The 13189-nt window shown below is 44.4% G+C and overlaps 1 pseudogene; it reads left to right on the top strand.

Annotated features, from left to right (window-relative positions):
• The window catches only part of LOC141203879 (UDP-glucuronic acid decarboxylase 1-like), a 1228705-nt pseudogene that overhangs the window by 874147 nt on the left and 341369 nt on the right, over window positions 1-13189 (top strand).

The following is a 13189-nucleotide window of genomic DNA, read 5'->3' on the forward strand; positions in this document are numbered from 1 at the left end:
TGCAGCAGCAGCAAGAGCAGGCACACAACCCACATCACAGACGCAATTCCGCAAGATCAATGCAGCAAACTAAAAACTACAACATCGCCTACTCTGTACAGTCTGCAGTTATGGTGCAAAAGTCCTTGGAGATCCATGACTTGTTCATCTTGATGAAAGTTAGGCGGTCAACACTTTCATGGGACAGCCGGCTGCGCTTATCCGTCGGGACACGACCAGCAGCGCTGAAGACACGTTCTGAGGGAATGCTGGCTGTCGGGCATGATAAAACCTCCAAGGCGTGACAGGCGAGCTCAGGCCATTGATCCATTTTTGAAGACCAAAATGTAAAAGGGTTAAAATCCTCCCTGATAGTATTCATATTGAGCTCTAGATACTCCTCCACCATCCTCTCCAGTCGTTTACCATGTGTCAAACTTGTACTCTGTTGTGCTGGTGCATGAGCTGGTCTAAAAAATGTGTGAAAGGACTCAGAAATTGCTTCTGCCACTTACGCTGCTGCTGCTAATGTTTTGGCGTTGACAAACTGACGTGCTGGAGGTTGAAAGACTACAGCTGCGACGCACACTGTGTGCCTCACTCCTATCTTGGGGAAAAGCTCTATTAAGGTTGCTTAAAAGCTTGTTTCGAAACTCCAACATTAGCAGGTCCCTTTCCAGGGCGGGAAGCATCAGGCAAAATTTAGTCTTATAACGTGGATCTAACAAGAGTGGCAACACAGTAGTCAGCATTATTTCGAATCCTAACTATACGAGAATCATGTTGCATATAGTGCATCAAGAAGGCACTTGTATGTCAGGCTCTTCCAGGTGGTCCAAAGCCAGGCTCTGTTGCTGGCTGCGTAACACTGATGCTTTTTTCCTCCGTCCCCTCCTGCAAACCACGTTCAACAGAGAGGGGATGATTATCCTCTTCATCCTCTGACAGCTACTCGCCCATCACCTCTTCCTCCTCCTCCTCCATTTGTTCCTCGGCTCTTGCACCTTCACTAACAGTATGTCTGGTGTCACCAAACCCCTCGATCGCCGGAATCCACCGTCACTTGGCATCCACCTGTGTGACGATAGTCTGGAACTTTGAGACATTCTTATCCCTTCCGCATCCTCCTCTTCTTCTGGGACAACCACCTCGTGCTGCACACTATTCAAATTCTGCTCCAGCATGTGTATGACCAGAATAGTGATGCTGATGATGGCATCGTCAGCGCTAACTATTTTAACCCCTTTCTGACCTTGTCAGTAATAGTACGTAGCTGTGCCCTGGGACTTATGGACCAGCTACGTATTATTACGCGCGCTGCGATCGCGCCCGCACACAAGCGGGGCGATCGCCGCCGAGTGTCAGCTGATAGCACCGGGTGTCAGCTGTGACAATGTGCTGGGAGCGGTCCCGCACCGCTCCCAGCACATTATCCCCCGCAATGCTGCGATCGAAGTCGATCACAGCATTGCGGTGGCAAGGGGGGAGGTGATCGGTATACTCGCCTCTCCTGCCGGCGTCCAGCGATGTCTGCGGCGGCTTCCGGATGTTGCCATGACGATCCAATGTCATCATGACAACATCCGGGTCACCAGGAGGCAGGACGTTCCTTTGGTCATGCGCAGTGTGCGACCAAAGTAATGTCTCCCCGGTGTGCAGCGCTGACAGGCTGCATGACAAAGAGAGTTGCTGCTCTCTATGCCATGCAGCCGATCAGGCAGCAAAAAGTGAAAGTCCCATAGTGGGACAATGTGTAAAAGTAAAAAAAAAAAAAAAAAGTAGAAAAGTGAAAAAAAAAAATGTAAAAAAAATTGTAAAAATATAAAAAAAAAAGAAAAAAAAAATCCCCAAAAAATAAAAATATATTGAACCCATAATATTTATTTATTATGAAAAAAAAAATAAACCAATAAAAGTACACATATTTGGCATCGCCGCGTCCGGAACGACCTGACCTATAAAACTGTCCCACTAGTTAACCCCTTTAGTGAAGACAGTAAAAAAAAAAAAAACCGAAGCAAAAAACAATGCTTTATCATCATACTGTCAAACAAAAAATGGAATAACACGCGATCAAAAAGACGAATGTAAATAAAAATGGTACCGCTAAAAACGTCATCTTGTCCCGCAAAAAAACAAGCCACCACACAGCAACATTGTCCGAAAAAAAAAAAAGTTATAGCTCTCAGAATAAAGCGACACCAAAAAATATTTTTTCTAGAAAATCGTTTTTATTGTGTAAAAGCGGCAAAACATAAAAAAAACTATATAAAAAATGCACTGACCCGAAGAATAACGCTGCATTATCAATTTTACCACACGCAGAATGGCATAAAAAAAACGCAAAAAAACAATTCCTGAATTGTTACTTTTTGTTTATTCTGCCTCCCAAAAATCAGAATAGAAAAAAAATGTCACGTGCCTGAAAATGGTACCAATAAAAAAACCTCAACTTGTCCTGCAAAAAACAAGAAATCACATGACTCTGTCGGCCAAAATATGGAAAAATTATAGCTCTCAAAATATGGTGATGCAAACACTAGTCTGTGCAAAAAAAAGTGTCTTTTAGTGTGTGACCGCTGTCAGTCATAAAAACCCGATATGAATCTGGTATTGCTGTAATCGCACCGACCCGAAGAATAAAGTAGTCTAATCACTTATACCACGCGAGGAATGGTGTAAAAAAATAAACACTAGGGTTACAGATGTGCTAGGGTTAGGGTTGGGGTTGTATTAGGGTTGGGGCTAGGGTTGTTTTTTTTTCAAAAGTAAAGAAAAAAAAAAAGATAATATGGCGACCAGTGTTGACCCAAGTGCTCGCTACTTGAGTTTGCATCGGGTACTCGGGTATGCACTGAGTATCGCGGGTGCTCGAGTGACATGCTCGAGTCTCCGCCCCATATGCTTCGCGGCCCAAAAAAAAACGTTGCTGGGGTCGCCTGCCATGCACGAGCGATCCCCGCATGTTTTTTTTGGATGTCTAACAACCGTGAAACATGCGGGGCGGGGACTCGAGCATGTCATTCGAGCACCCGCGATACTTGGTGCATACCCGAGTACCCGATGCAAACTCAAGTAGCGAGCACTTGTGCTCAAGACTAATGACAACTTATTTAATATGTTGACCTAATGTTATCAAATTCTGTCGTACCTTTGGGTTCAAAATGTACACTATACCCCTTGATAAAATTCTTGAGGGGTCTAGTTTCCAAAATGGGGTCACTTGTGGGGGGTTTTCACTATTTCGGCACATCAGGGGCTCCCGAAATGCGACATGGCGTTCGCTCTTGATTCCAGGCAATTTTGCGTTCAAAAAGTCACACAGTGCTCCTTCCCTTCTGAACCCTGATGTGCACCCAAACAGTGTATTTTCCCCACATATGGGGTATTGGCGCACTCAGGAGAAATTGCACAACAGTTTTTAGGTTCCATTTTCTCCTCTTACCCTTGTGGAACTAAAAAAAATTGGGGCATTTTTGTGGAAAAAGTTAGATTTTTTTTATTTTCACGGCTTCATGTTCTAAACTTCTGTGAAGCACCTGGGGGTTAAGGGTGCTCACCACACATCTAGATAAGTTCCCTCAGGGGTCTAGTTTCCAAAATGGTGTCACTTGTGGGGGTTTTCCACTGTTTAGGCACATCATGGGCACATCCGCTAATTATTCAAGCAAATTTTACATTCAAAAAGTCAAATGGCGCTCCTTCCCTTCCGAACCCTGCCGTGCGCCCAAACAGTGGTTTTCCCACACATATGGGGTATTGGCTTACTCAGGAGAGAATGCACAACAAGTTAGATGGTGCAATTTCTCCTGTTACCCTTATGAAAATGCAAAACTGGGGGCTGAAAAACATTTTCGTGGGAAAAATGTGAAAATGTTATTTACATTGCTCCATGTTATAAACTTCTGTGAAGCACCTGGGGGTTCAAGATGCTCACCACACATCTAGATAAGTTCCCTGAGGGGTCCAGTTTCCAAAATGGTATCACTTTCCACTGTTTAGGCACATCAGGGGCTCTCCAAACGCAACATGGCGTCCGCTAATTATTCAAGCAAATTTTACATTCAAAAAGTCAAATGGCGCTCCTTCCCTTCTGAGCCCTGCTGTGCGCCCAGTGTTTTTTCCCCACGTATGGGGTATCTGCGTACTCAGGGGAAATTGCACAACAAATTTTGGGGTCCATTTTTTCCTGTTACCCCTGCAAAAATAAAAAAATTGGGGTCTAAAGTAACATTTTTGTGAAAAAAGTTAAATGTTCAGTTTTTTCTTCCCCGTTCCAAAAATTCCTGTGGAGCACGTGAAGGGTTAATAAACTTTTTGAATGTGGTTTTGAGCACCTTGAGGGGTGCAGTTTTTAGAATGGTGTCATTTTTGGGTATTTTCTGTCATAAAGGCCCCTAAAAAAAAAATGGTTTTGTAAATTTTGTTGGAAAAATGAGAAATCGCTGATCAACTTTTAACCCTTATAGCGCACTAATAAAAAAAAAATTTGGTTCCAAAATTGTGCTGATGTAAAGTACACATGTGGGAAATGTTATTTATTAACTATTTTGTGTAACATATCTCTCTGATTTACCGGAATAAAAATTCAAATTTTGAAAATTGTGAAATTTTCAAAATTTTCGCCAAATTTTCAATTTTTTCCACAAATAAACGCAAGTGATATTGAAGAAATTTTACCACTATCATGAAGTACAATATGTCACGAAAAAACAGTCTCTCATAATCAGCGGGATCTGTTGAAGCGTTTCAGAGTAATTACCTCCTAAAGTGACAGTGGTCAGAATTGTAAACATTGGCCTGGTCATTAACGTGCAAACCACCCTCGGGGGTAAAGGGGTTAATAATAGCCATTTCAAAACTGTGCAGAAGGGTGCAGAGGTCCTTAATCTGTTCCCACTCCGTAAACGTGATACGCCCCACGTCCGTACTGCGTTGGCACAGGCTATACGACATGACATACTGCGTCAGGGCTCGTTGCTGCTGCCACAGTCGCTGCAACATGTGCAGAGTGGAATTCCACCGCGTTGGCACATCACTATCAACCTGTTAACTGTCATGGAGAAAGACCTCTGTATCAATGCAAGTCGATGACATGAGGGGTGCGAACGGCGGAGGTGAGCACACAGCTTCCCGACTTTCTGAAGCAGCTCATCCAGGCCGAGATAGTGGCGGAGAAATCGCTGTACCACCAGGTTGAGGACGTGAGCCATGCAAAGCACGTGTGTGGGTTCGCCTTGGCGTAGAGTCGCAAACAGGTTCGCACCGTTATCGTACATGGCCTTACCTGGCTCCAGGTTCAGCGGAGACAGCTATTGCTGAAACTGAGCCTGGAGAGCTGTCCACAACTCTTCAGCTGTATGACTGCGATCTTCAAGGCATATTAATTTGAAGACTGCCTGGTTGCTGTGCTGCGCAGTATGGAGGTGGTGTGAATTTGCTCTGCACTGTGGGAACGCGTGTCTCGTTAAGGCAGAGGTTGATTGCCAAGTGAAGCATAGTGGATTGTCCTTGCAATTTAGCAAATGGAGTTAGGGATTTAGTCAGGATTGATGGCTAATTATCTGCCTGTATTTTTCAGCTTTAAGGACTCCATCATACAATTCCATCAGGGAGGCGTCTGATTGCCTCCAACATTATTCTGCAGCAGCAAAACGACCACAAATATACAGCCAATGTCATTAAGAACTGTAAATGGCAAAAAGAAGAAAAAGGAGTCCTGGAAGTGATGATATGTCCCCACAGAGCCCTGATCTCAACATCAAGTTTGTCTGGGATTACATGAAGAGACAGAAGGTTTTGTGAAAGCCTACATAGGATCTGTGGTTAGATCTCCAAGATGTTCGGAACAATCTCCCTGTCGAGTTCCTTCAAAACTGTGTAAGTGCATCCAGAAGAATTGATGCTTTGGTGATGTATTGTGTTCATTCACTTTGTATTTTGTTAATTGATAAAAATAGACACTTCTACTTTTTAAACCATTTTCACTGTGCAGCATTTTTCCACACCTGCCTGTCTAGTTGATTGGAGGGGTTTCGGTCCTGAGGAACGGTCTTGGGAGCCTGCCGACAACATCGTTCTCCCCCCTCTTCCCCCCTGCGATTTTTGAGCAGTTTCTCCGTCGGGTTGGCCTAAAGAACAGTGGGGCGTCAGGGGGGTGCTGCCACAGCAGTAACTCACGTGCCTCCTCAGCGTCGTCCTACTCTCCATCGTCAGCGTTCGGCGTCTCCTCCCATCAGGTCGGCTCGCTGAGGTTTGCCTCTTGCAGCTCTCCTCTGCACAGCTGCAACAGCATGGTGTTTTCCATTTGGCCTTAGGGGGCGTGGCCGGTCTCTGCAGGAATTTAACCCTGCTTTATAGAAAAAAATCGCTGCACTACCGTATATTGGTGCACAAGTAGGGGCCGAACCCGCTGATATATAGAGAAAAAGCCTCGGCACTCAAATATTCAAAAGCGGTGAAATTTATTTGCAGTCCATATACATACAAAAACGTTTCGGTCTTAGCGACCTTCATCAGTTTAACAATAGTAGTATATAGTGGAATTTGCCAAGAGATAAGTCCAACTGGGACCAATATGATGGGGACAACCTTATACAGAGGGACTGGATGCAGACCAGAAGGGCTCCACAACGCGGTGGATACTCGACAGGGAGATTGTTCCAAACATCTTGGAGATCTAACCACAGATCCTATGTAGGCTTTCACAAAACCTTCTGTCTCTTCATGTAATCCCAGACAAACTTGATGTTGAGATCAGGGCTCTGTGGGGACATATCATCACTTCCAGGACTCCTTTTTCTTCTTTTTGCCATTTACAGTTCTTAATGACATTGGCTGTATATTTGTGGTCGTTTTGCTGCTGCAGAATAATGTTGGAGGCAATCAGACGCCTCCCTGATGGAATTGTATGATGGAGTCCTTAATGCTGAAAAATACAGGCAGATAATTAGCCATCAATCCTGACTAAATCCCTAACTCCATTTGCTAAATTGCAAGGACAATCCACTGTGCTTCACTTGGCAATCAACCTCTGCCTTAACGAGACACGCGTTCCCACAGTGCAGAGCAAATTCACACCACCTCCATACTGCGCAGCACAGCAATCAGGCAGTCTTCAAATTAATATGCCTTGAAGATCGCAGTCATACAGCTGAAGAGTTGTGGACAGCTCTCCAGGCTCAGTTTCAGCAATAGCTGTCTCCGCTGAACCTGGAGCCAGGTAAGGCCATGTACGATAACGGTGCGAACCTGTTTGCGACTCTACGCCAAGGCGAACCCACACACGTGCTTTGCATGGCTCACGTCCTCAACCTGGTGGTACAGCGATTTCTCCGCCACTATCTCGGCCTGGATGAGCTGCTTCAGAAAGTCGGGAAGCTGTGTGCTCACCTCCGCCGTTCGCACCCCTCATGTCATCGACTTGCATTGATACAGAGGTCTTTCTCCATGACAGTTAACAGGTTGATAGTGATGTGCCAACGCGGTGGAATTCCACTCTGCACATGTTGCAGCGACTGTGGCAGCAGCAACGAGCCCTGACGCAGTATGTCATGTCGTATAGCCTGTGCCAACGCAGTACGGACGTGGGGCGTATCACGTTTACGGAGTGGGAACAGATTAAGGACCTCTGCACCCTTCTGCACAGTTTTGAAATGGCTATTATTAACCCCTTTACCCCCGAGGGTGGTTTGCACGTTAATGACCAGGCCAATGTTTACAATTCTGACCACTGTCACTTTAGGAGGTAATTACTCTGAAACGCTTCAACAGATCCCGCTGATTATGAGAGACTGTTTTTTCGTGACATATTGTACTTCATGATAGTGGTAAAATTTCTTCAATATCACTTGCGTTTATTTGTGGAAAAAATTGAAAATTTGGCGAAAATTTTGAAAATTTCACAATTTTCAAAATTTGAATTTTTATTCCGGTAAATCAGAGAGATATGTTACACAAAATAGTTAATAAATAACATTTCCCACATGTGTACTTTACATCAGCACAATTTTGGAACCAAATTTTTTTTTTATTAGTGCGCTATAAGGGTTAAAAGTTGATCAGCGATTTCTCATTTTTCCAACAAAATTTACAAAACCATTTTTTTTTTAGGGGCCTTTATGACAGAAAATACCCAAAAATGACACCATTCTAAAAACTGCACCCCTCAAGGTGCTCAAAACCACATTCAAAAAGTTTATTAACCCTTCACGTGCTCCACAGGAATTTTTGGAACGGGGAAGAAAAAACTGAACATTTAACTTTTTTCACAAAAATGTTACTTTAGACCCCAATTTTTTTATTTTTGCAGGGGTAACAGGAAAAAATGGACCCCAAAATTTGTTGTGCAATTTCCCCTGAGTACGCAGATACCCCATACGTGGGGAAAAAACACTGGGCGCACAGCAGGGCTCAGAAGGGAAGGAGCGCCATTTGACTTTTTGAATGTAAAATTTGCTTGAATAATTAGCGGACGCCATGTTGCGTTTGGAGAGCCCCTGATGTGCCTAAACAGTGGAAAGTGATACCATTTTGGAAACTGGACCCCTCAGGGAACTTATCTAGATGTGTGGTGAGCATCTTGAACCCCCAGGTGCTTCACAGAAGTTTATAACATGGAGCAATGTAAATAACATTTTCACATTTTTCCCACGAAAATGTTTTTCAGCCCCCATTTTTGCACTTTCATAAGGGTAACAGGAGAAATTGCACCATCTAACTTGTTGTGCATTCTCTCCTGAGTAAGCCAATACCCCATATGTGTGGGAAAACCACTGTTTGGGCGCACGGCAGGGTTCGGAAGGGAAGGAGCGCCATTTGACTTTTTGAATGTAAAATTTGCTTGAATAATTAGCGGATGTGCCCATGATGTGCCTAAACAGTGGAAAACCCCCACAAGTGACACCATTTTGGAAACTAGACCCCTGAGGGAACTTATCTAGATGTGTGGTGAGCACCCTTAACCCCCAGGTGCTTCACAGAAGTTTAGAACATGAAGCCGTGAAAATAAAAAAAATCTAACTTTTTCCACAAAAATGCCCCAATTTTTTTTAGTTCCACAAGGGTAAGAGGAGAAAATGGAACCTAAAAACTGTTGTGCAATTTCTCCTGAGTGCGCCAATACCCCATATGTGGGGAAAATACACTGTTTGGGCGCACATCAGGGTTCAGAAGGGAAGGAGCACTGTGTGACTTTTTGAACGCAAAATTGCCTGGAATCAAGAGCGAACGCCATGTCGCATTTCGGGAGCCCCTGATGTGCCGAAATAGTGAAAACCCCCCACAAGTGACCCCATTTTGGAAACTAGACCCCTCAAGAATTTTATCAAGGGGTATAGTGTACATTTTGAACCCAAAGGTACGACAGAATTTGATAACATTAGGTCAACATATTAAATAAGTTGTCATTAGTCTTGAGCACAAGTGCTCGCTACTTGAGTTTGCATCGGGTACTCGGGTATGCACCAAGTATCGCGGGTGCTCGAATGACATGCTCGAGTCCCCGCCCCGCATGTTTCACGGTTGTTAGACATCCAAAAAAAACATGCGGGGATCGCTCGTGCATGGCAGGCGATCCCAGCAACGTTTTTTTTTGGCCGCGAAGCATATGGGGCGGAGACTCGAGCATGTCACTCGAGCACCCGCGATACTCAGTGCATACCCGAGTACCCGATGCAAACTCAAGTAGCGAGCACTTGGGTCAACACTGGTCGCCATATTATCTTTTTTTTTTTCTTTACTTTTGAAAAAAAAACAACCCTAGCCCCAACCCTAATACAACCCCAACCCTAACCCTAGCACATCTGTAACCCTAGTGTTTATTTTTTTACACCATTCCTCGCGTGGTATAAGTGATTAGACTACTTTATTCTTCGGGTCGGTGCGATTACAGCAATACCAGATTCATATCGGGTTTTTATGACTGACAGCGGTCACACACTAAAAGACGCTTTTTTTTGCACAGACTAGTGTTTGCATCACCATATTTTGAGAGCTATAATTTTTCCATATTTTGGCCGACAGAGTCATGTGATTTCTTGTTTTTTGCAGGACAAGTTGAGGTTTTTTTATTGGTACCATTTTCAGGCACGTGACATTTTTTTTCTATTCTGATTTTTGGGAGGCAGAATAAACAAAAAGTAACAATTCAGGAATTGTTTTTTTGCGTTTTTTTTATGCCATTCTGCGTGTGGTAAAATTGATAATGCAGCGTTATTCTTCGGGTCAGTGCATTTTTTATATAGTTTTTTTTATGTTTTGCCGCTTTTACACAATAAAAACGATTTTCTAGAAAAAATATTTTTTGGTGTCGCTTTATTCTGAGAGCTATAACTTTTTTTTTTTTCGGACAATGTTGCTGTGTGGTGGCTTGTTTTTTTGAAGGACAAGATGACGTTTTTAGCGGTACCATTTTTATTTACATTCGTCTTTTTGATCGCGTGTTATTCCATTTTTTGTTTGACAGTATGATGATAAAGCATTGTTTTTTGCTTCGTTTTTTTTTTTTTTTACTGTCTTCACTAAAGGGGTTAACTAGTGGGACAGTTTTATAGGTCAGGTCGTTCCGGACGCGGCGATGCCAAATATGTGTACTTTTATTGGTTTATTTTTTTTTATCATAATAAATAAATATTATGGGTTCAATATATTTTTATTTTTTGGGGATTTTTTTTTTCTTTTTTTTTTATATTTTCACAATTTTTTTTACATTTTTTTTTTTCACTTTTCTACTTTTTTTTTTTTTTTTTTTTTACTTTTACACATTGTCCCACTATGGGACTTTCACTTTTTGCTGCCTGATCGGCTGCATGGCATAGAGAGCAGCAACTCTCTTTGTCATGCAGCCTGTCAGCGCTGCACACCGGGGAGACATTACTTTGGTCGCACACTGCGCATGACCAAAGGAACGTCCTGCCTCCTGGTGACCCGGATGTTGTCATGATGACATGGCAACATCCGGAAGCCGCCGCAGACATCGCTGGACGCCGGCAGGAGAGGCGAGTATACCGATCACCTCCCCCCTTGCCACCGCAATGCTGTGATCGACTTCGATCGCAGCATTGCGGGGGATAATGTGCTGGGAGCGGTGCGGGACCGCTCCCAGCACATTGTCACAGCTGACACCCGGTGCTATCAGCTGACACTCGGCGGTGATCGCCCCGCTTGTGTGCGGGCGCGATCGCAGCGCGCGTAATAATACGTAGCTGGTCCATAAGTCCCAGGGCACAGCTACGTACTATTACTGACAAGGTCAGAAAGGGGTTAAAATAGTTAGCGCTGACGATGCCATCATCAGCATCACTATTCCGGTCATACACATGCTGGAGCAGAATTTGAATAGTGTGCAGCACGAGGTGGTTGTCCCAGAAGAAGAGGAGGATGCGGAAGGGATAAGAATGTCTCAAAGTTCCAGACTATCGTCACACAGGCGGATGCCAAGTGACGGTGGATTCCGGCGATCGAGGGGTTTGGTGACACCAGACATACTGTTAGTGAAGGTGCAAGAGCCGAGGAACAAATGGAGGAGGAGGAGGAAGAGGTGATGGGCGAGTAGCTGTCAGAGGATGAAGAGGATAATCATCCCCTCTCTGTTGAACGTGGTTTGCAGGAGGGGACGGAGGAAAAAAGCATCAGTGTTACGCAGCCAGCAACAGAGCCTGGCTTTGGACCACCTGGAAGAGCCTGACATACAAGTGCCTTCTTGATGCACTATATGCAACATGATTCTCGTATAGTTAGGATTCGAAATAATGCTGACTACTGTGTTGCCACTCTTGTTAGATCCACGTTATAAGACTAAATTTTGCCAGATGCTTCCCGCCCTGGAAAGGGACCTGCTAATGTTGGAGTTTCGAAACAAGCTTTTAAGCAACCTTAATAGAGCTTTTCCCCAAGATAGGAGTGAGGCACACAGTGTGCGTCGCAGCTGTAGTCTTTCAACCTCCAGCACGTCAGTTTGTCAATGCCAAAACATTAGCAGCAGCAGCGTAAGTGGCAGAAGCAATTTCTGAGTCCTTTCACACATTTTTTAGACCAGTTCATGCACCAGCACAACAGAGTACAAGTTTGACACATGGTAAACGACTGGAGAGGATGGTGGAGGAGTATCTAGAGCTCAATATGAATACTATCAGGGAGGATTTTAACCCTTTTACATTTTGGTCTTCAAAAATTGATCAATGGCCTGAGCTCGCCTGTCACGCCTTGGAGGTTTTATCATGCCCGACAGCCAGCATTCCCTCAGAACGTGTCTTCAGCGCTGCTGGTCGTGTCCCGACGGATAAGCGCAGCCGGCTGTCCCATGAAAGTGTTGACCGCCTAACTTTCATCAAGATGAACAAGTCATGGATCTCCAAGGACTTTTGCACCATAACTGCAGACTGTACAGAGTAGGCGATGTTGTAGTTTTTAGTTTGCTGCATTGATCTTGCGGAATTGCGTCTGTGATGTGGGTTGTGTGCCTGCTCTTGCTGCTGCTGCAGGTTTTAGGCCCTAATTTTTGGAAATGTGGGGAATCCTAATTAGATCTCCATCTACTGGGTTGGCTGTAGGGGAAGAGGTGTCCTTCCTAATTCTACAATTTCTACTGTAGTGAAATTGATGCCACTTCGGTGGTTTTAGGCCCTAATTTAGGGAAATGTGAACACTCCTGATTGGATCTCGATGTGCTGGGTTGGCTGTATTCGAAGAGGTTTTGGTCTCCTTTACAATAGTTATACTCTAGTGAAATAAATTTTTTGGTGCCAATATTTTTCTCCACAAAAGGGGTACACAGACCTGATAAACTCAAAATTGGTATATAAAGCAGGCTACATCTCCACTTAAAATTGTTTGGGAGAGATATTGTTCTCCATACGGGGGGGGGGAGGGGGGAGTTGAGTAAGAGTAGCTCCGTGACCCTCGACTGTACTGTGCGGTCAGGGCAAGAAGAGGAGGAGGGTGACTCTGAAGGTGAGGAATGGGATAGTACATGGGATGATGAGGTTGTTCATCCAACTTGGTGTGAACCCAGAGGTACGCAGCTGAGTAGCTCATCTGAGGAGGTGGAGGAGGAAGACGAGAAGGTTACGTTGTGTCCTATGGCGCAGACACAAAGTAATGCAAACACGAGGAGCACTGCATCCTTCGCAACAACCGTGGCAGTGACTGGAAGCGGCCGCTGGTCTGCAGCTCGCAGGGGCGGCAAAGGTTGCCTAGTCTGGGCTTTTTT

This window comes from Phyllobates terribilis, unplaced genomic scaffold (assembly GCF_046119375.1).
Source record: "Phyllobates terribilis strain yellow unplaced genomic scaffold, ASM4611937v1 Scaffold_125__1_contigs__length_5108534, whole genome shotgun sequence".
Lineage (NCBI taxonomy): Eukaryota > Metazoa > Chordata > Amphibia > Anura > Dendrobatidae > Phyllobates > Phyllobates terribilis.